This window comes from Neopsephotus bourkii, unplaced genomic scaffold (genome assembly GCF_033783945.1).
Source record: "Neopsephotus bourkii isolate Nb327-2 ecotype Australia unplaced genomic scaffold, CSIRO-AGI_Nbou_v1 NB_19, whole genome shotgun sequence".
Classification (NCBI taxonomy): Eukaryota; Metazoa; Chordata; class Aves; order Psittaciformes; family Psittacidae; genus Neopsephotus; species Neopsephotus bourkii.
In genome coordinates, this window is record NW_026900536.1 from 59,444 (window position 1) to 85,639 (window position 26,196).

Here is a 26,196-nt window from a genome sequence, read left to right on the forward strand (position 1 = left end):
TCTAAATCGTTGATGAATATATTAAATAATACTGGTCCCAGTACCGACCCTTGAGGCACTCCACTAGATACAGGCCTCCAACTAGACTCCGCCCCATAGACTACAACTCTCTGGCTTCTCTCCTTCAGCCAGTTCACAGTCCACCTCACTACCCGATCATCCAGACCACACTTCCTCAATTTAGCCGCAAGGATGCTGTGGGAGACCGTGTCAAACGCTTTGCTGAAGTCGAGGTAGACCACATCCACCGCTCTACCATCATCCATCCACCGTGTTATTTCCTCATAAAAGGCTACAAGATTGGTCAAGCACGACTTCCCCTTGGTGAAGCCATGTTGACTGCCCCTCATAACCCTCTTATCCTTGATATGCCTTAAGATGGCACCAAGGATAAGGTGTTCCATCACTTTCCCAGGAACGGAGGTGAGGCTAACCGGTCTATAGTTACCCGGGTCCTCCTTCTTGCCCTTTTTGAAGACAGGAGTGACATTTGCTTTCCTCCAGTCCTCAGGCACCTCTCCCGTTTCCCAAGACTTGGTAAAGATGATGGAGAGCGGTCCAGCAATGACCTCAGCCAGTTCCCTCAGCACCCGCGGGTGCATCCCATCTGGACCCATGGATTTATGGATATCCAGATTGCTCAACTGGTCTTTAACCCATTCCTCATCAACTAAGGCAGACCGCTCCGTTGACCTATCTTCATCCGGGGTCTGAGCGGTACAGGGCTCTTCAGGACTGCCTCCAGCAGAGTAGACAGAGACAAAGAAGTCATTCAGTAACTCTGCCATCTCTGTATCTTCTGTCACCAGGGCACCCGTCCCGTTCATCAGCGGGCCTACATTGCCTCTGGTGTTAGTTTTACCTGCCATGTATTTGAAAAAGCTCTTTCTGCTGTCCTAGTACATGAGTATCACAGAGAGACTATATTAAATGAGTTGTATATGGGGTCATGAGTCCACGGTCTGTCACAGTCTGCCCGATACCCCGATAAGAACATACGATAGACCTTCCCACTGTGGGTCTTTATCCAGCATATACACCACCAGGAAAGCACACAATACGTCTGCATCCCCCACTGATCTCACTTCTCCCTTTACAGCTGTGCATTTAACATGAGGATCATTCAGTCAGCTGATTGGAGCTAGGCCAGCTAGAGCCGCAGCCAGCACGCTTCAGCAACCGCGAGGTTCAACTGAGATTAGGAAAATCAGAGGGGGTAGCACAGAGGCATCGCAATTCCCGACATTTCCCGATCCCCGAAGCCCCAGTAGCCCTTGCGAGAAAGTGGCTGACGTGGCAGGGGGCCTTCCCACGGTGGCGGGGGGCCTTCCCACGGTGACGGCGACCACCCCCCTTGCCCTTTGAGAGGGCAGCGACGCTGCCCACCAGGTGCAGGGAAGAACAAGTAGGTCGTGTTGCTGACCAATATGGTCGCCTCCAGAAAGAGAGCTAGCAGTAAGAAGACTGTAGCAGCTCAGACAGAGACCCCGTCCCAAACCGTGGCTGTTCAGGTCTCTGGATGGAGGGAGTGCCAGAGCCTGCTGCTGCCAGGGGAGGACAGCATTCCACCTGTGTGAGGTGTGAGCAGGTAGAAGATCTGCTTAACTTGGTGGCAGAACTTGAGGAGGTTGAGACGCTGAGGACCATCAGGGAGTGTGAAAGAGAGATTGACTGGTGGAGTAACTCCCTGGTGTGCCAGTTGGAACGGCTCCAGGGAGATACCCCCCAAAAGGGGGTGGACCCCCTACCCTCTCAGACAGAGGGGGATGGCCCGAGACAGCCCCTGCCCTGTAGCTGGCGCACGGAGGTAGGGAACCAAAAAGATGATGAGGGCTGGAAGAGAGTTCCAGTTCGGCATCATGGGCAACCCTCCTCCCTACCTGCCCTGCTTCCCCAGGTGTCCCTCCGTAACAGGTTTGAGGCCCTGGATCATGAAGGAGAGGTAGGTGAGGATGTGGTGAAAGGCCCGCCTACAAGGCCAGGTAGGAAAAGGCGGTCAACTTTGCACCTCAAGACTGCCTCTGATAAGAAAGAAAGAAGGGTCATTGTAGTAGGTGATTCCATTCTGAAAGGAACAGAGGGCCTCATATGCGGAGTAGACCCTCAGCATAGGGAAGTGTGTAGTCTGCCTGGGGCCCGGATCAGGGATATCACTATGGGCGCTCCCCAACCTGGTGCACCCGACAGACTACTACCCACTGCTGGTCTTCCAGACGGGTGAGGGGGAAGCTGCTTCCCGCAGTCTGAGGGGGATGAAGAAAGACTACAGGGCCTAGTATAGAAAGTTCCTATAGAAGATAAGATCATAATCCTTGGTGATTTCAACGCCCGAGTAGGAAAGAACTTTGAAGCCTGGAAAGGAGTACTAGGCAAGCACGGTGTTGGCAGCTGCAATGATAACAGTCATCTCTTACTAGAGTTCTGTGCAGAGCAACAGCTTACCATCACCAACACTACCTTCCAGCAGAAAGACAGCTGGAAGACAACCTGGATGCATTGGCACCTTATTGACTATGTTTTAGTGCGCCAGAGAAATATTCGTGATGTCTGCCAGACCAGAGTGATGCCTAGTGCAGAATGCCAAACAGACCACCGCCTTGTGCGTTGCAAACTTAAATTCCACTTCAAGCCCAAACCTAAGAGGAGCGGCATTCCAAGGAGGAGGCTCAATGTTGATAATCTTCAAATAGCTGCAGTGAGGGACAGCTTTCAGGCTAACCTTCAAACTAGGCTTGAAGACCAACTTATAGATTCTTCACCTGAAGCGCTTTGGCAACATATCAAAAACAGCACCCTGCAGTCCTCCGTAGAATCCATTGGGTTCTCCTCAAAGAAAAACAAAGACTGGTTTGACGATAGCAACCAGGAGGTCCAGGAATTGCTGACAAAAAAGAGATCTGCTCATCAAGCACACCTCGCTCAGCCACTCTGCCATGTAAGAAAAGCAGCCTTTCGTCTTGCATGTAGCAAACTCCAACAGAAACTTAGAGACATCCAGAACAAGTGGTGGCTCAACCTAGCAGAAAAGACTCAACTATGTGCAGATTTGGGTGACCACAGAGGATTCTATGAGGCTCTGAAGGCAGTGTATGGACCCACATTCCAGGTGCAAAGCCCCTTACTTGGTGCAGATGGCCAAACGCTTCTTACAGATAAAATCTCCATCCTGAATCGTTGGTCTGAACATTTTCAAACCCTCTTTAGTGCTAATCGTGTAGTCCAAGGCGAAGGAATCCAGCACATTCTGCAACATCCAGTGAAAAACGAATTGGATTTAGCCCCTACCATGGGAGAGACTCTTAAGGCCATACAGCAGGTGAAAACTGGCAAGGCAGCTGGGGTTGACGGAGTCCCACCTGAAATATGGAAGCATGGAGGCCAAGCACTTCACGCTAAATTTCATGAGCTAGTTGTGTGCTGTTGGGAACAAGGCAAAATACCGTCAGACTTTCGTGACGCAATCATCGTCACTCTGTATAAGAAAAAAGGTGCCAAGTCAGACTGCTCAAGCTACCGTGGTATAACTCTGCTCTCCATTGCTGGAAAAATTCTTGCAAGAATACTATTGAACAGACTAGTACCTGCTATCACAGAAGAACTTCTACCTGAAAGTCAGTGTGTTTTCAGGGCTAATAGAAGTACCACAGACATGGTATTTGTTCTCAGACAATTGCAAGAAAAGTGTAGAGAACAGAATAAGGGGTTATACGTAACTTTCGTTGACCTCACCAAAGCTTTCGACACTGTGAGCAGGAAAGGCTTGTGGCTGATCTTAGAACGATTAGGTTGTCCCCCCAAGTTCCTCAAAATGATTATTCTGTTACATGAGGATCAGCAAGGCCAAGTCAGGTATGGCGATGCACTCTCTGAGCCTTTCCCAATAACCAATGGTGTGAAACAAGGTTGCGTTCTCACACCGACCTTATTCACAATCTTCTTTAGCATGATGCTCCAAAGGGCTACAGCAGACCTTGACGAACAAGACGGCATTTATATTCGATATCGTACCGATGGTAGCCTATTCAATCTAAGGCGACTGAAGGCCCACACTAAGACCCTAAACCATCTTGTCCGTGAACTGCTCTTTGCTGATGATGCCGCCCTTGTTGCCCACACAGAAGCAGCTCTGCAGCGTTTAACATCTTGCTTTGCGGAGGCGGCTGAGGTTTTTGGGCTGGAAGTCAGCTTGAATAAGACAGTAGTCCTCTACCAACCTGCACCCCAAGAAGATCATCGCCATCCCCATATTACCATCGGCGAGTCAGACCTTAAGACAGTTCAGCAGTTCAGCTATCTGGGAAGCATCATTTCCTCGGATGCCACGATCGACAAAGAGATAGACAACAGAATAGCAAAGGCATATAGAGCCTTTGGAAAACTCCATAAAAGAGTCTGGTGTAATAAACACCTGAAGAAAAGTACAAAGATCAGTGTCTACAGAGCCATTGTGTTGTCTACTCTTTTATATGGGTCTGAATCATGGGTCATCTACCGTCATCACCTGCGACTCCTGGAACGCTTTCATCAGCTCTGCCTCCGTACAATTCTAAACATCCATTGGACTGACTATGTGTCTAATGTCACTGTCCTCGAACAGGCAGGGGTCACCAGCATCGAGGCCATATTGCTGAAATTGCAGCTGCGCTGGGCATGGCACGTCTCTAGAATGAAGGATCACCGCCTCCCCAAGATCGTGTTTTATGGTGAACTTGCCACTGTTAGCCGCAAGAGAGGTGCCCCAAAGAAGAGATATAAGGACTCCCTGAAACAATACCTTAGCCTTGGCCATACTGACTACCATCAGTGGTCCACCTTGGCCTCCAATCGGGAGACTTGGAGGCACACCATACATAATGCCGCTGACTCCTTTGAGTGCTCACGAAGAACTAGTCTCGAGGAGAAAAGACAACGCAGGAAGAATCGTGTCCCACCTGTTCCACCCAAGGAGACCTTCTGCTGTGCTTTTTGTAGCCGGATTTGCCTATCCCACATTGGCCTTCTTAGTCATCAGCGCGCCTGTAGTAATCGTGGGTAAAAGCCCTTCCCAAATCTTCGTTCGCAAAGTCAAGCCATGATGATGATAATGATGATGATGATGATGATGATGATGATGATGATGATGGCAGGGCCTTGGGGAGGATGGTGAAAGACTCTGGGGCTCAAGTGATCTTCTCCTCACTCCTTCCATCTTCCACTGATGATGTGGGACTGAATGGGAAAATTCAGTCCATAAACGATTGGCTTTGAGGCTGGTGCTACAGGCAGGGCTTTGGATTCTTTAATAACGGCTGGTTTTATAGGGCACCAGTCTGGACAATAGCATGGGGGAAAGGTTTATCGCACAGAGGCAAAAGGATCCTGCGGCACGAATTAGCAGGGCTCATTTGGAGAGCTTTAAACTAGATTCGAAGGGGGATAGGGTTGTAGCTGGGCTTGCCCCAGTGGGGCAGCACTCCGGAATTGATGAAGACTGGGAGGCCTCCTGTAATCCTAGGGTGAAATCGGTGTGCTCAGCTCGCTCCCTAAAATGTCTGTACACCAATGCACGCAGCATGGGAAATAAGGAGCAGGAGGTAGAAACCTGTGTTAAGTAAGGAGATTATGACCTGTTGGCAATTACAGAGACGTGGTGGGACAGCTCACATGACTGGAATATAGTCATGGAGGGCTATGTCCTTTTCAGGAAAGACAGGCCAGCCAGGCGGGGTGGTGGGGTTGCTCTTTATGTGCGAGAGCAGCTACAATGCATTGAGTTCTGTCCGGGGACAGATGATGAGTGAGTTGAGAGTCTGTGGGTAAGAATTAAGGGGCAGGCTGGCAGGGGCGATACTGCTGTGGGGGTCTCTTACAGGCCACCTGATCAGGGTGAGGAAGATGACGAGGCCTTCTACAGGCAGCTGAGAGCGGCCTCACAGTCACAGGCCGTGGTCATCGTGGGGGATTTTAACTTCCCTGATGTTTGCTGGAGGGACTACTCAGCAACCCAGCCACAGTCCAGGAGGTTCCTCCAGTGTATGGATAACTTCCTCATGCAAATGGTGGACGAGCCAACCAGGAGAGGAGTGCTGCTGGATCTCATCCTCACTATCAAGGAGGGTCTGGTCGAAGCAGTGAAATTTGAGGGCTGCCTTGATTGCAGCGACCACGAGATGGTGGAATTCAGAATCTTGTGTGGTAGGACCAGTAGAATAGCAAGTAGAATTGCAACCCTGGACTTTAGCAGGGCAAATTCTGGCCTTTTCAAGCAATTGCTAGGGGAAATACCATGGGCTAGGCTGCTTGAAGGTAAAGGGGCCCAAGATAGTTGGTTAGCATTCAAGGACTGCTTTTTCCGAGCTCAAGATCAGAGCATCCCGACACGTAGGAAGTCAAGGAAGAGGGCCAGGAGACCTGCGTGGCTAAATAGGGAATTGCTGGGTATGCTCAAGTGGAAGAGGAGAGTTTACAGGTCATGGAAGGAAGGGCTGGCCACTTGGGAGGAATATAAGGCTGCTGCTAGAGGATGTAGGAAAGCAGCTAGGATGACTAAGGCCTCCTTGGAATTAAAGCTGGTGAGAGGGGTCAAGGACAGCAGAAAGAGCTTTTTCAAATACATGGCAGATAAAACTAACACCAGAGGCAATGTAGGCCCGCTGATGAACGGGATGGGTGCCCTGGTGACAGAAGATACAGAGATGGCAGAGTTACTGAATGCCTTCTTTGTCTCTGTCTACTCTGCCGGAGGCAGTCCTGAAGAGCCCTGTACCTCTGAGACCTCAGATGAAGACAGGTCAACGGAGCCGTTTGCCTTAGTCGATGAGGAATGGGTTAGAGACCAGTTGAGTAATCTGGACATCCATAAATCCATGGGTCCAGACGGGATGCACCCGCGGGTGCTGAGGGAACTGGCGGAGGTCATTGCTACACCACTTTCCATCATCTTTACCAAGTCTTGGGAAACGAGAGAGGTGCCTGAGGACTGGAGGAAAGCAAATGTCACTCCCGCCTTCAAAAAGGGCAAGAAGGAGGACCCGGGTAACTATAGACCAGTCAGCCTCACCTCCACCCCTGGGAAAGTGATGGAACACCTTATCCTTGGTGCCATCTTAAGGCATATCAAGGACAAGAGGGTTATGAGGGCAGTCAACATGGCTTCACCGAGGGGAAGTCATGCTTGACCAGTATTGTAGCCTTTTATGAGGAAATAACACGGTGGGTAGATGATGGCAGAGTGGTGGATGTGGTCTACCTTGACTTCAGCAAAGCGTTTGACACGGTCTCCCACAGCATCCTTGCAGCTAAATTGAGGAAGTGTGGTCTGGATGATCGGGTAGTGAGGTGGACTGTGAACTGGCTGAAGGAGAGAAGCCAGAGAGTTGTAGTCTATGGGGCGGAGTCTAGTTGGAGGCCTTTATCTAGTGGAGTGCCTCAAGGGTCAGTACTGGGACCAGTATTATTTAATATATTCATCAATGATTTAGATGAGGGAATTGAGTGTACTATCAGCAAGTTTGCTGATGACACTAAGCTGGGAGGAGTGGCCGACACGCCAGAAGGCTGTGCTGCCATCCAGAGAGACCTGGACAGGCTGGAGAGTTGGGCAGGGAATAACTTGATGAAATATAACAAGGGAAAGTGTAGAGTCCTGCATCTGGGCAGGAACAACCCCAGGTTCCAGTATAGATTGGGGAATGACCTGTTAGAGAGCAGTGTAGGGGAGAGGGATATGGGGGTCCTAGTGGACGACAGGATGACCATGAGCCGACACTGTGCCCTTGTGGCCAGGAAGACCAATGGCATCCTGGAGTGTATTAGAAGGGGGGTGGTTAGTAGGTCGAGAGAGGTCCTCCTTCCCCTCTACTCTGCCCTGGTGAGACCTCATCTGGAATATTGTGTCCAGTTCTGGGCCCCTCAGTTCAAGAAGGACAGGTACCTGCTGGAGAGAGTCCAGCGCAGGGCAACTCAGATGATGAAGGGAGTGGAGCATCTCCCTTATGAGGAAAGACTGAGGGAGCTGGGTCTCTATAGTTTGGAGAAGAGGAGACTGAGGGGTCACCTTATTAGTGTATATAAATATATAAAGGGGGAGTGTCACGAGGATGGAGCCAGGCTCTTCTCAGTGGCAAACAATGATAGGACAAGGGGCAATGGGTACAAACTGGAACACAGGAGGTTCCACTTAAACGTAAGAAGGAACTTCTCAGTGAGGGTGACAGAACACTGGAACAGGCTGCCCAGGGAGGTTGTGGAGTCTCCTTCTCTGGAGACATTCAAAACCCGCCTAGACACGTTCCTGTGTAACCTTATCTAGGTGTTCCTGCTCCGGCAGGGGGATTGGACTAGATGATCTTTTGAGGTCCCTTCCAATCTCTAGCATACTGTGATACTGTGATCAGGGGGGTATAAATCAGTATCATATTCCAGATGAATAGGCTCCAGATCAAAAGGACCATCCAGGTCAGCATCAGAATTATCAAGCATCAGAACCTCAGGAGCAGCAACAGCAGTCTGACGGACGTGCACAGGCTCCTTCTCGGGTTCAATAGGGCCTGAGTCAAAAGGATCATCTTCATCTCTGTCCTCAGTCTTCGCAGCTGCGGCAGCAACCAGCAGAGGTTGGGGGGGGGGGAGGCAGTGGGTGGTGGTCGTGGTGGTGGTTTGTTTTTGTTGTTTTTTTGTTGGTTTTTTTTTTTGTTGTTGTTGTTTTTTTGCTTTAACGTAAAAAGGTTGCTCCCTTTACTTTAAGAAGGACTGAAAACATCCATAAAAAGGATGTCCTAAGCTCAAATTTCAATTCATTCAATCACTGACAAGGGGGGTGTCAGGCCATCGCTGAAATACTGCAATAACAGCACTTGGCTCTAGTGTTTGTAGTGAATTGGAAAAATGACCAAGTATCTTGTGCTCTTTCCAACCATCGTCTGTTTGCCAAACATATCTGGCTGTGTGATTGATTTTGCTTGCATCTGTAAAGACAGTTAATCCTACAGCAGGTTTACTAGGATAAAAGGTAACATCTTCAAACTGATTATTCTTTAGCATTGTAAACATCTTATGAGGTGGAAAATGTATATTAAGAGGACCAACAAAACCTATCAGAGCAAGCTGAAAAGTAGAGCTAGATTGTTGTGCCCAATTTAACCATACCCTGGTAAGTGGCAAACAAATCTGTGATGGATCACAGCCCATAATTTCCTGACAACCTGAACGACCTCGTACAGTCAAAAGAGCAAATACTTCTAACCGAGTAGTCACAGTTTTACGTAATTGATAAGGCAGGAAAATCCATTCTAAAATGCATAAATGATCAGTCTTTTGAAGATCCCACTGTGCTAGTAGACTAAATGGATAATACTCACTGTTGACAATAAACAGAATAACCTGTAAATCTGGATTCCATTGAGGAGCATAAGAGGTAGTGAGTTTTGCCATGATGTCATCTAAGGCCTCATACTGAGCTTTTGATAGAACTCTTTCTTTTTTTTTTTTCCTTTGACTCGCCCTTTAAAAGGGGCATGAAATCAGTCAGATAATCATCTGTGATTCCACACAAAGGGTGGATCTATTGAATATCACCCATGAATTTCTGCACGTCAGACAAGGTTTTTATCTGTGTGGCAATTTTAACTTTTTGAGGACTAATTTCAGTTCTGGGAATGATCCACCCCACATATTTCCAAGGGGCTTCACCTTGCACCCTGTCTGGTGCAATTACCCTTCCTGCTTTTGCTAATTCTGATTGTAGCAGGCAGAGCAAACGGTCCTTGTTTAAATCTTTGCCTGTAATTAGGATGTCATACATATAGTGATAGATTACACATTTTTGTGGGTTTTGTCGGATCGGTTGCAATGCCCAGGCAACATACAGTTGACAAATAACAGGAGAATTTTTCATACCTTCAAATAAAACAACCCATTCATATCTCTTAGCAGGCTCTCCTTTGTTAATTGCTGGGACAGAGAAAGCAAATTTTTCACAATCGCTTGGGTGTAGAGGAATTGTGAAAAAAGTCTTTTAAATCAATTACTATTAAATCCCAACCCTGAGGTATCATTAAGGGGCTAGGCAAGCTAGGTTGCACAGCAATGACATTCAATTGTCTTGTGTCCAAATTTGTCATATCTAATACATTTATCTGCAAAACCAGTAACACTGCCGGGGAGGGGGGCGGCTGCTGGACTAATTTTCTTTACAGTACACTGTTTCTTTTTAAAATGTCCCGTCTGTCCACAATTATAACATCTCATACCCTTAGCACCCCACGATCGCCCTAACCTGATTGTAGAAGGGGTTTAACAGCAGTGGCAAAGGCAGTAGCCTTGTATCCAGCCTTTTCCTCTGCTGTGCTCACTTTAAATCATATCTGAAGGTGGGGAGTAAGCAACAGTTGAGCTATCATACAGATATCACTTGGTGCTAGGATATATGCAGAAAAAATACTTGCGATAACTGCCTGAGTATACGATGATTTTAACCCATAGGATGTTACCGTCTGACGGGCCTCCTTTACTGCCTTTAAATCCAATGCCTCCCACTTCTTTCCCCCCTGTGGAGTGTTAAACACCAGGAATGCCGAGGGACTCATAGCCAAAAATTCCCCCATAACAATTGCATCTTTGATCATCCCACGCCAACACTTAGCAGGGTTATTACTGTAATCCCCTACCCCATGCCCAACACCCCCCTCCCACTCCCCTTTCTTTACTACTGGATTGTAGGAGGGTGGGGCAGAGGGTTTGGAGGTTTCTTTTGTCTCCAATACTTTAATTTCTCAGCAGCTGTCGCAGGTCACCATCACTGAGGCTGGTTCGCATCTGCCGATGAGCCGAACTGTCTGAACCGTCTGAGTCTGAGTTGGGATCAGGAAGGGGAGGGTACAAGTCCGGTTCTGCCGGAGACTCTGAGTGTGGTTCCAGTTCCGATTCGGGGTCTTCTTCCTCTAGGTCGAAGGTGACCATGTTTGCACTTTCTACTTGTACTTTCGGACGCAAGCGCTGTTTCACTTTATCTTCCCCCTTATGCTGAGGAGGCTTCTGCGATGCTGTGCCAGGCACAACGGGGTGGGGGGGAAAATACCATAGGCGTAGCATTCTTCTCTACCTCTGACTGACTTTGTGAAGGAGCAGTGGCCAGGAAAACAGATGCCACTGCTTCCTGTTCCGATTTTGTTTCCTTTAAATCTCAGTTATCAATCTCCATAACATAGAATACTTCAGGGCTTCCTTTGTCCCTTTACTCATCTCATCCCACAATGCCTGACCTATACATTACCATTCAGAAACCTCAAAGGTAGCTTGCGCTGTGGGGATAAAGCCACTATCCCGGGCCCACTTTAACAGCCTCTGTGAGGCGGCACTAACCTGTTGCAGTCGTCTCTTAGAATATGTTGGAGGAGCTCCATCACTACCTGTTCCTCTTTGGATAGCAAGTGCCCCTTCTCCTCCCCGGCCACTCACCTGATCAGGGCGAGATCCCACAGTTTGCAGACATCTGACTTCACAGCGCCGGGGCAGTGCTGAATTTCGGCAACCTCTCCAACCTGTCTTCTTTGATCAGACCTTCAAACTTGCATGCCGCAAATTACTGATCTGAGGGTCTCTGTTCGGGCACCATTTGTCGACGCGGGAGTCACGGACAACTCAGGAACAATCACTGTGATCAGCAAATGCCAATCTATTACAAAGCTGTAACTCCTCATATACTATTTCTTACAGGCACTTACAGTGATTTGGCATATAATGATTGGATACATGTCTTGAAGACCCTTAGCGACTAACACATTAGTTAAGCACAGGTGTGAGAACTTCACCTCGAAAGCTTGCCAACAGTTCACAGTTCTCATAACTCAGTGAATTACAGCTTCTTCTTGCTTGCTTAAGCTTCCTCGGGCCTCTCACGGCCTTGCTGTATCTTTCAGGATTATTCAGAGTTTATGTACCAATAATCCATTCTTCTGTGAGAACACTGTCTCCACAATATTATGCCTGGGTTTTTTTATGGTGAAGTCCTAAGCTCTAGAATAAGATTATTAATTTATTCAACTACACAAAACAAATGGTATTAAAAAAAAAAAAAAAGGAGCAACAAATGCCAGAGAGACAACACAAATCTAAGAGCAGGGCTTGGCCCTATTTCAGTTTGCATGGTAGTGGTCTCCACAATGAAGCTATTGCTTTCAGGTCTCAATAGCAGCAAAACTCAGACCCATTATCTGTGAAAAGGCAGCGAGTGGTGTCCCTCAGGGATCGGTGTTGGAACCAGTCTTGTTTAACATCTTTGTCATTGACATGGACAGTGGGACTGAGTGCGCCCTCAGCAAGTTTGCCGATGACACCAAGCTTTGTGGTTAGCTTGATACGCTGGAGGGAAGGAATGCCATCCAGAGGGACCTTGACACGCTTGTGAGGTGGGCTGATGCCAACTTCATGAAGTTTAACCATAACAAGTACAGGGTCCTACACCTGGGTCGGAGCAGTCCAAGGCACAGCTACAAGTTGGGCAGAGAAGAGATTCAGAGCAGCCCTGCGGAGAAGGACTTGTGGGTGCTGGTCAATGAGAAAATGAACATGAGCCAGCAGTGTGCACTTGCAGCCCAGAAATCCAACTGTATCCTGGGCTGCATCAAAAGGAGCGTGACCAGCAGGTCGAAGGAGGTGATCCTGCCCCTCTGCTCTTGTGAGACCTCACTTGGAGTACTGTGTACAGTTCTGGTGTCCTCAACATAAAAAGGACATGGAACTGTTGGAACAAACCCAGAGGAGGGCCACAAGGATGATCAGGGGACTGGAGCACCTCCCATATGAAGGTAGGCTGAGAAAGTTGGGGCTGTTCAGCCTGGAGAAGAGAAGGCTGCGTGGAGACCTCATAGCAGCCTTCCAGTACCTGAAGGGGGCCTATAGGGATGCTGGGGAGGGACTTTTCCTTAGGGACTGTAGTGATAGGACAAGGGGTAATGGGTTAAAACTTGGATATAAGGAGGAAATTCTTTCCTGTTAGGGTGGCAAGGCACTGGAATAGGTTGCCCAGGGAGGTTGTGAACGCTTCATCCCTGGCAGTGTTCAAGGCAAGGTTGGACTAGGCCTTTGGTGATATGGTTTAGTGTGAGGTGTCCCTGCCCATTGCAGGGGTGTTGGAACTTGATGATCTTAAGGTTCTTTCCAACCCTAACTATTCTATGATTCTATATGTAGAACAGCTACCCTCAGTCCCACAGCAAACAGAAAACACAATGTATCATAAAGCCTTCCTCATACTAAGCAGGAAACAACACACAGTAACTACAAATACGGCCAAAACTACAAGCCTTTGCCAACCAGAGACTGTAATGAGGAAAATCCTGTGGCAAACTACAATTTCTTAATAAACATCCTATGCCAATTTAAGAAGATAAAACCACAGGTGTATTAAGGTTATTTGTTAACAAATCATAAACTGTACTTTTTGATGGAAAGCAAATATGAAGAAGGAAGCATTAACTCAAACCAAACCTAAATAGCTCTGTGCAAGCCAAGTCTTGCATGTTGGCCAGTCCATCATTCCTGCACAGACCAATTTCTTTGTCCATTTAAGAGTTCTCTTAATTTAGGAGGCTAGTTGTCCTGGGTTTAGCAGTGGCAGTCATTTTTCTCTTTCTTGGTAGCTGGTGCAGTGCTGTGTTTTGACTTTCAGCTGGGAACAGAGCTGAAAAACAATGTTTTGGTTTGGCCAAGGACTTTGTGGGCCTCATGCTCTGCCAGGGAGGAGGGAAACCAGGAGGAAGCAGAGACAGGACACCTGACCCAAACTGACCAAAGAGGTATTCCATACCACAGCACGTCATGCCCCGGATGTACTGGGAGTTTGCCGGAAGGGCTGGGTGGACTGCAGGGTTGGAGGAGGTATGGGTCAGTGCTTGATCGGGCTGGGGGGTGCAAGTTATCGGTCACCTGGTGATGGGGTGTTGTATTCTCTTCCCTTGTTATTTCCTTTATCATTACTATTATTGGTGGCAGCAGTAGTGATTTGTGTTATACCTTAGTTACTAAACTGTTCTTATCTCAACCCGTGGGAGTTGCATTTCTTTTTGATTCTCCTCTCCGTTCCCCCAGGAGTAGGGGGAGGGCAAGAAGGGGGGGAGTGGGTAACAAGCTGTCTGGCTGTGGGTTAAACCACAACACTAGTATATGCAGAAAAATTAAGTATACTATATAACTAACTGGTTATGTAATACCTGCAATTTTGTAGTTTATACAGCTAGCTCTTTGCTAATTGTTTAGTTATTTCAGATCCAGCAGTATAATTTTTTAAGCCCAGCTGGTAACTCAGAACCACGCAGCCGTTCACTCACTCCCCTCACCTCCCAGAGGGATGGGGAGAACTGAAAGAATGTAAATCCCATGGGTTGAGATAAAAACAGTCTAGTAACTATTGTGTAATACAAAACCACTACTACTACCACCAATAATAAGGGAAATAAGGGGAGAGAATACAAAAGGGGAAAGGAAAAAGAAAACAAACAAGTGATACAAAATACAATTGCTCACTACCTGCCAACCACTACCCAGCCCAACCCAGGCAGTGATCTAGGCCTTCCGGGTAACTCCCCCCAGTTTATATACCGGGCCTGACATGCTGTGGTATGGAATACCCCTTTGGCTACTTTGGGTTAGGTGTCCTGTCTCTGCTTCCTCCCGGCTTCCCATGCCCCTCCTCACTGGCAGAGCATGAGACTGAAAAGTCCTTGATCAGGGTAAGCATTACTTAGTAACAACTAAAAATATTGGTGTATTATCAGCATTGTTCTCAGACTCAAGTTGAAAACAGCACTGCACCAGCTACTAGGAAGGAGAAAAATAACTGTTACAGCTGAACCCAGGACAAGCGATCAAATATCAGACTGCAAGTATAACAACAGGATATAAACACAGGTCAGTCTGTAGCATGCATTTGAATGCTTAAGATGCAAGTGGCTACAGATTCACGGTAAAATTTCCAGAAGAAAAGAAACATCATGCCCAAATAAAAACCTAAATAGCAACAGTTAGAGATCCTGACTCATTTATTGGTGGTAAGGAGCTCCATGAATTGGGATCGTATTTTTCTCCAGAGCTTATTGTTCCCTTGTTTTCATCCTGACCACCAAGCACAAATAAAAATCCTTCTGTAAAACAAAAGTTAACATGACCTTAAAAGCAGGACTCACTTGTACACTGAGCAAGACAAGGTGACTAGTGAGCTCTATCCTGAAATTCACTAAGATTCAGACCGGTCACAGGTCAAACTCTACACTGGAGATGGTAAAGCATATACTTATATCTGGACTCGAGTATACCCTGGCAGATACTCTTCAACATACTCAGTGATGCAGCAACTAAAATTTACTTAAAACATGGCATATTCCTGGAGAGACAGATGCAGCAGATTCCCATAAAACATTGCTGGAATAGTGATTTTAAGACACATGGCAGGGATTTTCACAGAATCAAATAATGTTTTGGGCAAAGGGGAAACACAAAATAACCCCAGTGCAGTCAATCATCTTAAAAACATAAAAACCAACCAGAAAAAAAAAAAAAAACCCACACACAAAAAAAAAAAAACAACCAAAAAAGCCAACAACAACAACAGCAACAACAAATTTAAAAAATTAGTACAAGATGTATTTTGACACACTGGTATGCTTTTATAATATTGCCTTTACAAAGTTCCCCTTTACCTGCTGACAATACTCCATGATTGATCCCTGGAATACTCATAGGAGGAAGTTCAATCCAGAGCTGTCTATTGGGATCATAAAGAGGACACATACACTGCATCACTGAGGTTGATTTCCATGATCTGAACACAAGGTGGGGAGGAAATTTACAAGTTCACTGTTAACAGCTTGTGTCCAAAGATTGCTTGCTCATGTTTTAATATATTTGACTTTCAGAAAGTGTGGCATTTCCCTGGTAAGAAGACCCCCAAACCAAATGTGTGTAAACAGTTTTGTACAGACATAAAACCAGATGCACTTCATTCCAACTCTATCTGCCTGTAACATTTTTTACAAAGGAACTTTGAATAAACTAAAAAGAACTGATAGAGAATATTAGTAATGTCTGAACAAAGCAATCCGCAAACTGATGCGCAAAATGTTATTGGACTATTTCATTACACTTCTATAAAAAGCGTAATGCACCTATAAAAAGTTAAGTGCTGAACTTAAACAGGACAAAACCCTACCCCCTCTAGTACAGGAGGTACCCAAGAAACAAAAGGGGCTATTGTGCAGAACAGGAATTCTCACCTGGCATCTCAGATGCCCCAATAATGGGACATTTTTGGGGACCACAGCTATTATAAACAAAACAGTTAAAGTGCATGCTCATTATTTTTAATAATTTGTTATAGACGCTTTTCAGGTCATGAGAAAAGTGTTTCTCCAATGTTCTGTGCTTAATTTGAGTAAAGTCTATTCAGTTAAATAAAAAACAGCCAACACCTACTGAACAAACAATACATCCTACTCTCTACTGCATGCTGAATATCAGAAAATTATAACAAAATAACTATTTATTGATGAATCATTCACAAAGGTATTTTAGGTGTGTCTGACCAACTTAGAAACAAATAACAGAGTAATAAGCCCATTAGGTACACATATTCTCTCCACACTGTGTTTTCAGACATACCATGAATGCTAGACATTTGTCTTTTTAACCAGCTGTGACAACCTGTGGTGCCACTTTACACTTACACTCGATCTTCTCCACCAACAGTCACTATACAGTCTGAGTAGCCCCGGGGCTTGAAGGAGGCCAGCATCACCTCTCCCTGATGCAGTGGTATGAGAGGAATGTTGTTGCACTCTGATGATCTCCTGTACCAGTGGTTCGCTCACCATCTGCTCACCTAAGCGCACAGAATCTAAGCCCGAAACCCACACTGCTGACATGACATCCTTCATGTGAACCTACAGGAAGGGATAAGCATCAGAAAATCCAAGCTTCTGAGAACAGCTCTAAGGCACTCCTACATACAGAAGCCTCTATATTCATTAAAAAAAAAAAACAACAAAAAAAACCCAAACAACCAAACTTAAGAGTTTTTTATATTTGGAAGTAATAACAAAACGTACAACACAATGTTATTAAGAAAAATGGACCAAATCTTCAAAGTTTCACTACAGATGCACTAATTATAATCTCGATTTTGTGGAGTGAAAGTACCAAATGCCAAAAAGTTGCCTTTTTTTCTTAATGTCTATTAAATAATAAAGGGAGCAGATGATATATCATCAACATAGCCCTCATCCTGTTACTGCAACCCCACTGTCTGCATTTGGCGACCCAGATGGGACCCTCTCTGCTCCGCTGCAGGACCCGCTGAGGACAGGGCTCCCTAGGTCCCTCGGGAGTTTTTCCCGGAGGGACCCCTCGGCTCATTCGGATCGCTGCGGGAGCAGACAAGGACCATCTCCTAAAAGGTATTCTTTTCTTTTATATAGTCTGTAAGGTGCAGGGGGCACCTCGGTTTGGTTTGGTAAGCTGGCCTGGTAAGCGTACGCATGGTTTGGAAGCCTTCCGTAAATCGAGATAAGAAATCTCGTACGTAAAGGCGTATACCCAGCTGCTAGCGTCCGTTCAGTATACACCCACAAGAAGCAGGGGGCTTCTGTGGTTTGGGTCCTTCAAGACACAGGGGGTGTCTTCAGGGGGTGTCTTGCAGAAAAGGTTTTGGATTTTACTGGTATACACCCAAAGGAAGCAGGGGGCTTCTTGTGGTTTGGGTCCTGCAAGACGCAGGGGGTGTCTTGCAGAAAAGGTTTGGGATTTTGCTGGTATTTCATTTATTTTATGGCTTGTTATATTAAGGATTTTGGTCTTGTGGTTTTGGTATCAGTGACAGACTGTTATAACTAAGCAGGGGGCATCTTGTGATTTAGGTCCTACAAGACACAGGGGGGTGTCTTGTGGAAATGGTTTTGGGTCCAGTGTGCTATCAACAGCCCATAAGGGATTTGATTCAGTGATGCTGTCAGCGTGGGTCCCTGAATAGGTTAGTAGAATCACCCTCCAATGCAGTGGGCTGTTCAGTATGGTTCCCACAGGGGGACGCAGACAGGCTGGTCGGACACAAGGGTCTCATCCTTCCTGGGACACTGACAGGCTGGTCAACTATAGAGGGTTCAAGGAAACTCCCCTATTAATGTTACGATATGGTCTGAGTCATAGGGGTTAGGAAGTATTGCTTTTGATTCTACTGGTATTCGCCTATTTTGTGACTTGTTACAGTAATGATTTTGGTCTTGCGATTCTGGTACTGGTGACAGGATGTTGTAACTGTGTTATTAACTGTTGTTTGTTTGGTTGAATTTAAGTCTCTGTCTTTGTCTCAAGTGTTGTAACTGTGTGGAGTATGTCTGGGGATCCCATCTGTGTGTGTGTGTGTGAATGTGAGATTGATAATGGAAAATCAGCAGAGTGAAGAGATCTTGAAAAAGAACCCTTTTGGGTGCATTTTGGCACACTGGAAAAAACTTGGAGGGTCTCCTGGGGGCTTGGTAAATAAGAAAATATTGGTAAAATATTGTAACCAATGGTGGCACTTTGTATACTTTGGAAGATCAGGAAAAATGGCCTAAAAATGGAACTCTGAACTATAATACATAGTTACAATTAATGTTGTTTTAAGGGGGCAAGGAAAATGGGATGAAGTAATGTATGCAGATATGTTTTTCACTTTAAGAAATCACACAGAGTGACAGACTGAATGCAAAATTAATATAGCTCCACCAGATTCCTTAATTTTGGCTTTGGAAAAGGACAGGGAAAAACTGAAAGTTACGCTGGAGATGCTCAGCCTCTGATATTGGGGAAAGATGTTTAAAGTTAAAAAACAGTAATGAGGAACATAAGGTGGAAAATCACGTACTACAGGTACCTCCGAGAGGAGCACCCTCTGCCTCTGTCCTATCTGATATTGATAAGGAGGAAGAGATTTCTGTCACTGGCAACAAGCGGCACATCCACATTCAGAGTTAAGAAGGGGTTAAACCAGAAGCGCTCTTGCAGAGGCAGGCACCTGCAGCCCTGCAGAGCAGGGGGAGCCGCTGTGAGAAAAAGAAAAAAAAAAAAGGAAAACCAAGGGGGAAAGGAGGGGAGCTCGAGCAGCTCCAGTGTTTGAGCGTGGGAGGAGGGATGTCTGCAGGAGGTGGGGGAGTGGGCTCTTCTCTTCTGTGGGACCGGACCGGTGTGCGTGCTATGGGGGGTTTTGGACGCTGGAAGTGAGACTGCCTGGGGAGGGCAGTGCCACGGAGTGGCTCCGGTGACTGAACTGGAACTAAACTGACGGGGACCTGGGGAATCTACCCTAGCAGATCCACTGGTTACATTAAGACTATGAACTAGGGGAAATAAAGTGGAATTTTAGTGGATACAGGAGTAACTTATTTGGTGTTAAATCAGAGAGAAAAGAATTCGTTACAGATGTGGGAGCTACTGGCCACCAAGGAAAAGAGGGGAAAAAAAAAAAAAAAAGAAAAAAGGCATTCTTTTTGGAACCTTTAAAGTACAAATTGGGAAAACAAAAAGGAATGCATAAATTTTTATGCATGCCAAATTCTCTAAAATCTTTGTTAGGGCGAGAAGCAACATTTAAAGAAGGCAAAATGGAATTCAGACTTAAAACCAATCAATTAATTGCAGTTTTGCGTTTAATTCAACAGAAAAGCAAAAAGGAGGACCTCCCTGAAATAGAAGAAATCCTTAATCAGGTATATGTGGGAGTATGGGCATCTGAAGTTCCAGGTAAGGTGAAAAATGCTTTGCCTGTTAAAGTGGAAATAAAAAGGGGGGCCTACCCAATTAGAATAAAACAGTATCCCTTAAAATTAGAAGATCAAAGGGAATAAAAAAAATTGATAAATTTTAAAATATAGATTATTAATTGAATGTGAATCGGAATATAATACTCCTATCTGGACAGTAAAGAAATATGATGAGAAAAGTTGCAGATTGGTTCACGATCTCAGGGCAATCAACAGAATTGCAGACGATATTCGTCCAGTAGGAGTTAATTCGTATGACTGATTGACTAAATTGAATAATAATCAGAAATGGTATGCCATCCTGGATTTAAAAGACACTTTCTTTTGGTTGGCATTGGCCAAAGAAAGCCACAATTATTGGATTTCAAATGGGAAAATCCTGACAGAGGAAGGGAAACTCAATTAACTTGGATAGTTTACCTAAAGGGTTAAAAAAACAAGTCTGGCAATTTTTGGAAATCAGCTAGCATGAGAACTAGAATCACGGAAGCCACCTACTCAAACGGGACTCTGTTACAATATGTGGATGACCTGTTAATTGCTACAGAAACAAAGGAAGAATGTATCAAGTGGACAGTGGAATTGTTAAATTTTCTGGGACTGAATGGTTATCGGGTATCCAGACAAAAGGCCCAACTAACCCAAACCCAAGTTTCCTACCTAGGATATGAAATAACAGGAGGACAGAGACAACTTGGAACTGCTAGAAAAGAAGCCATTTGCCAGACTCCAAGACCATAGACCGTCAAGGAGCTCCGGACATCCCTGGGAATGACTGGATGGTGCAGACTTTGGATCCATGATTATGGTGTTCTGGTAAGACCACTATATGAACTGTTGAAAGGAAACTCTCCCTCTTTAGAATGGACTGATACAGCAGAGGGGGTTTTTAGAAATTTAAAGACAGAGCAAATGAGAACTGCAGCTCTGTGACTCCTGGATGTGACTAAATCGTTTTGGCTATATTCCTGTGAAGAACAGGGAATAGCTTTGGGGGTCCTTGCTCAAAAACTAGGACCCTACAGAAGGGCAGTGGCCTATTTTTCAAAACAGCTGAATGAAGCGAGCAAAGGATGGCCCAGATGCCTAAAAACTATGGCAGCAGTTATCACAAATATTAAAGAGGCTTGCAAATTTACTTTGGGACAAAAGATTACTGTACTAGTGTCCCATGTGGTATCAGTAGTCCTGGAGCAGAAAGGAGCCCACTGGTTATCTCCTTCACGCTTTTTTAAATACCAGGCCACCACTGTAGAACAGGATGATACAGAAATTGTGGTCACTAACGTTGTGAATCCAGCATCCTTTTGCAGGAACAATCGACAGAACCACTAACACACAACTGCTTGACCACCATAGAGACTGCATATTCAAGCTGACCAGACTTGAAAGAAAACCTCTGGAAGATGGTGATTCTTGGTTTACTGATGGTAGTAGCTTCATGAAAAATGGTAAATGAAAGGCAGGATATGCCATTACCACCACTTCACAGGTAAAAAAAAAAAAAAAAAACAAAAAAAACCAACAAAAAAACCCAAAAAAAACCAACAAACCCTAAACCTTTACCTGGTAACACCTCTGCCCAGAAGTAAAAAATAATAGCATTAATAAGAGCCCTGGAACTGGCTAAAGATAAAAGGATAAATATTAGGACTGATTCTAAATATGCATTTGGTGTGGTCCATGTCCATGGTGCTATCTGGAAAGAATGTGGACCTTTGAACACACAAGGGAAACAGATTAACCATGCTACAGAAATTCTACAATTACTGGAAGCTGTTCAGCTACCTGAAGAAGTAGCTGTTATGTACTGTAAAAGACATCAACAAGGTGGCTCTGATCAAGAAATTGGAAATAATTTGGCCAATTTTGAAGCCAAATGAGCAGCTGAACAATTTCAAATCATATCCTTAATCCCTGATGGCAAACTAACAATTGAAAAATCTAAACCAAGATATTCAAAAGAGGATAGAAAATTGATTGAGGATCTAAAGGGACAGGAAAATAGAGGGTTGGGCTCAAATACCTGGTGGGCGAATTGTAATCCCCTATAACCAACTCTGGATGTTAGCTCAGGAAGAACATAATAAAACTCATTGGGGTAGCAACTCTTTGCATATATATTTAGACAAACAAATCTATACACCACAGTTCAGTTAGTGACAAAACAATGTCAGCTATGTCTTAAGAATAATCCTAAGACTGAAAATAGAAATCAAACTGGGACAATTGGGAGAGGAAGTTATCCGGACAGCAGTGGCAAATAGATTTTTCTGAATTACCAAAAAAAAAAAAAGGGGTGGTTATCGATATTTATGGGTGTTAACGGATACTTTTTCAGGCTGGCCAGAAGCATTCCCTTACAGAATAAATAATGCAAAACAAGTGATTAAAATATTATTTAACAAGATAATAAGATCATTTTGGGGTACCAGAGGCAATTTCTTCTGACCGAGGCTCGCACTTTAGTGCAAAATTGTTACAAGTAATTAGGAAAAAATTAGAAACTGATTGGCAACTACATGTTCCATATAGGCCTCAGGCCAGTGGGCAAGTAGAAAAGATGAACCATCTGATTAAACAACAAATTAGTAAAATATGTCAGGAAACAAATTTATATTGGTACCAGGCATTACCACTGGCTTTATTAAGAATTCGAACTAGACCCCAGTCAAAAGAAGAGGTTAGCCCATTTGAGATTTTGTATGGAAGACCGTATCAGTCCCAGTTTAAAGGAGAAAGTCTTCAGGAAGTGGAAGAAGGCTATCTCCGACAGTTTCTGATCAATCTGGGAAAACAATTGGAGGAGATAATAGGGAAAAGAGCAAGAGGTTTGGATTATCCAATTCACCCTTTCAGATCTGGAGACTGGGTTTATGTTAAGAATTTTTCAGGAGATCCTCTACAGGAGAAGTGGAGCGGACTATACCAGATATTATTGATCACCTTTACAGCAGTGAAGATAAAGGAACAACCTGCTTGGATACATTATTCAAGAATAAAGAAAGCACCAGAGCCAGAGAAGACATGGTGGATCGAACCTTCAGTACCCTTGCGTATGAAATTGTGTCGGTCATAATTTGGACTCATATGATAACTGGCGCACAAGCTTGGGACCAGAATTTATACCTGAAATTAGTGCAGAATGTTACTAATGTTTTAATCGTAGTGACTGTTGGGTGTGTGCACAGTTGCCTAAATCAGGAGAAAGCCTGGATCTCCCATTAATTGGAGTTCCAATTCCTAACACTGTCTCATGGACAAATTTGTGGGTGAACACTAGCAATCTGTATTCGAAGGAAAGGTTAACATTTGAAATAGTTAATCCTAACCCAGGTAATAAATACTACACCTGTGCACAAAGATGTATTACACCAGGAACCAGGGTAGGAGATCAGGCTTGTTTAAATGCCACAGATGTAGGTCACCATTCAAATTGCAATCATACAATTAATATAGATGGTATTGTAGTTCAGTGATGGCCCATTCCTAAAGGGAAAGGATGGTATTGGTTGTGTGGAAAAAATGCTCATAAGATTCTACCCCCAGCTGGAAGGGGGCATGCACCTTAGGTGCTGTAATACCCAATTTGACTATTATCAACAGGTACCCTTCTGGGACCTGGATTAGAAGTTTTGCTAAATGAGTTAAGTGAGGGTTTAACCCTATTATTGAACGGCACAACTCATTTCATAGTTTTGTAAAAGGGCTAATTCCATCTTTGGCAGTAAGTGAATTAGAGAAGGCAATTATAAATATCTCGGCAACCATAGAGGAAATGGAAAGTAAAAACTTCGATATAATCCAGGCAGAACAAGAAGAAATAACTAGCCTATCTAAGGTGATATTACAAAACTGAATGGCTCTAGACATGTTACTGGCATCACAAAGAGGGGTTTCTTCCATAATCAATGAAAGTTGGTGTTCCTATACAGACTAAAGTGGCAGAATGGAAACAGATCTGGAGGAAATTTGGAAACAAACTAAGATATTTCATGAAATGGCCATGGATGACACCTCCTGGGGTTTAGAAGAAACATGGAAAAAGTTAACTTCATGGTTACCCAATCTCTCCTGGTTGAGGCAACTGGTTGCAGGAATATTGGTGTTAATTATTTAAATATTGATTACTTGTGGTATGATACAATGTTCCCTCTGATGTTGTAAACGGTCTATGATAAATTACGAAGACTGGAAAAGGAATGAAACTAAGCACCAGGTAGAAATGGGAAATTATTTCAAAAAGACTTTTGATGGTAATGGTAATATATAAAATGTTGCAAAAGAATTTGCAAAGGGACAGAAAAAGGGGGAAATTTGAGACAAAGGGGCACAAAATCACAAAATGGGATATAGAAACTTTTATAAGTAGTTTTAAGTAAGGTTAAGTTTGATGGCTTTGTAACAGTAGCAATGGAAAATTACTGGGGTGCATGATACATGGAGAAAAAAAAATAGAGTACAACTAGAGAACATACTGAGAATTCTCACAAGATAAATCGTTATAGTTTGCCTAGTTTTAAGAAAAACAGCCTAGAAGAACAGGACACAGGGATAAGGAGTATCTGGGAATGGCAGGTGTCCAGGATGGGCTACAGTTAAACTAACTGATAAGTAGGAGGATAGGAGGATTATTATGTCTCTGGTGCTAACGAACCAATTAAACTAGTATGAGCATCTACTGCGCGTGCTTCAAAGCCTGCCAGAAGTGATGAAGATTGTTGGAAGAAGTAAACAACCCTCAGAGACCACCACCACAATTGTGTACGCATGCGGGGAACTCTCTGGAAAATGATGTAATCCATACGTAGCCTCATGAATATGTATGTATGCCCAGGGACTATATAAGGGTGGCTTGTATAGCAATACGGGGACACACATTAGGAGGAGTTATTCCCCGTGTCTCCTGGCGCCGCAATAAAGAATACCTGCTTGTCAGCTTGAAAACTTTGTTGGAAAGTTTGTTCCTGGAGTTTTCTCCGAATCAGTAGCCACAAATTACAATACAAGCATTTGACAGACTCAGAGTCCTGCCCCACTGCATCAGAAGAGCAGAGACAACTCCTGCAGAGCCTATTGCCTCTACTTCACATACACAGCCCCAACATGACTTATCACAAAGGTTAAACCTCAATAGGCTTATCTTTCAGGACAGCAGTGTTAAAACCCAGGTTAACTAGACAGAAATGGAGCTATTTGGCATTTGAATACCATACCTGCCCACTGAAGATGTAATCTAGTATCTCTTAGAATCATAGAATAGTTAGGGTTGGAAAGGACCTTAAGATCATCAAGTTCCAACCTCCCTGTCTTTCATGATGTCGACTGATATCACTTCAAGTTTAATCTTGTACATTGAGCCATCATCCTTTGGAGGATTGTTATTCAATTTTGTTCTAAGAGAGGAGGAAAAACAAACAAACAAAAAACACACAAAAAAGCAACTCCAAAACACACCCACCCAAAAATTCACAATTTGGGCATTGCTTGCTCTCAGTTTCCTGAAGAAACAAATACTAGCTATGCATCACATGAGTGATAACATATATTAAAACCTTACAATATGATGTGAAAATTCTCTCAAATCAGCATGGAAAGGATGTATGTAGGGTCTCTAACGTCACTAATCGCATTTCCAAACTGAATATGTCAGCCTTGCAAGCTACCCATGGCATCAGAGAGCCAAAGTAATTTTTTCCCAGCTCATTCTTCACAAGCATCCAAAAACTTCATTCCAAACTTCAAACAGAACAGCAACTCTGCTGACACATGAAATACAAGAATTTTCTTTGATAAAGGTAGGAAAAAAAAAAAAGGCAAAACCAAAACAAGACACTTTACCAAGAAAAAATAATTACAGTGAGCACGCCTGACCAGAACATACACTGGCAGCACAAATATTTGGATTCCATTACTATTTTGTGTAGTTTATGATTTTATCAGCCTAATACTATGCCTGACTGTAACCAAACTGTTGTGCTTTAAATATTCATCTGCATCAAGAGACACTTCATTTATAAGCCATTCCTTTAGAGATACCAAGAAGTGTTTGACATGCCTTTGAATAGAATGGAGGGGGCTGGGGGAAAAGATGAGGAAAAAAAATTATTATAATAATAACAACAAAGCAGACAGCTTTGCTTTCCATCTTCTGTTAGTACATTTTTTCCAGGAAAGACAACTTCAGGTGTTCAAAAGGTAGCAGTCTCCACCAGCCTAGTGAACACAGCCACAAGAGCTAATAAAAGTAAATAATTTCGAACATCTTTTCTCCATACGTTAGGCAATGAAGAATACACTATATAAAGACCAGAAAACTTGTTTCACTATCTCTGTGTATATGCGTATATATATACACACACCCCTACATCTATATCACAGCACATTAAAATAAAATCCTTAAAAACACTTACATTCATTTGAATAT

The 26,196-nt window shown here is 44.3% G+C and overlaps 1 pseudogene; it reads right to left on the bottom strand.

Annotated features, from left to right (window-relative positions):
• LOC133222422 (gigaxonin-like) overlaps positions 1-16,907 on the bottom strand; it is a 44,797-nt pseudogene extending 27,890 nt beyond the window's left edge.
• Positions 16,908-26,196: the final 9,289 nt, after the last annotated feature.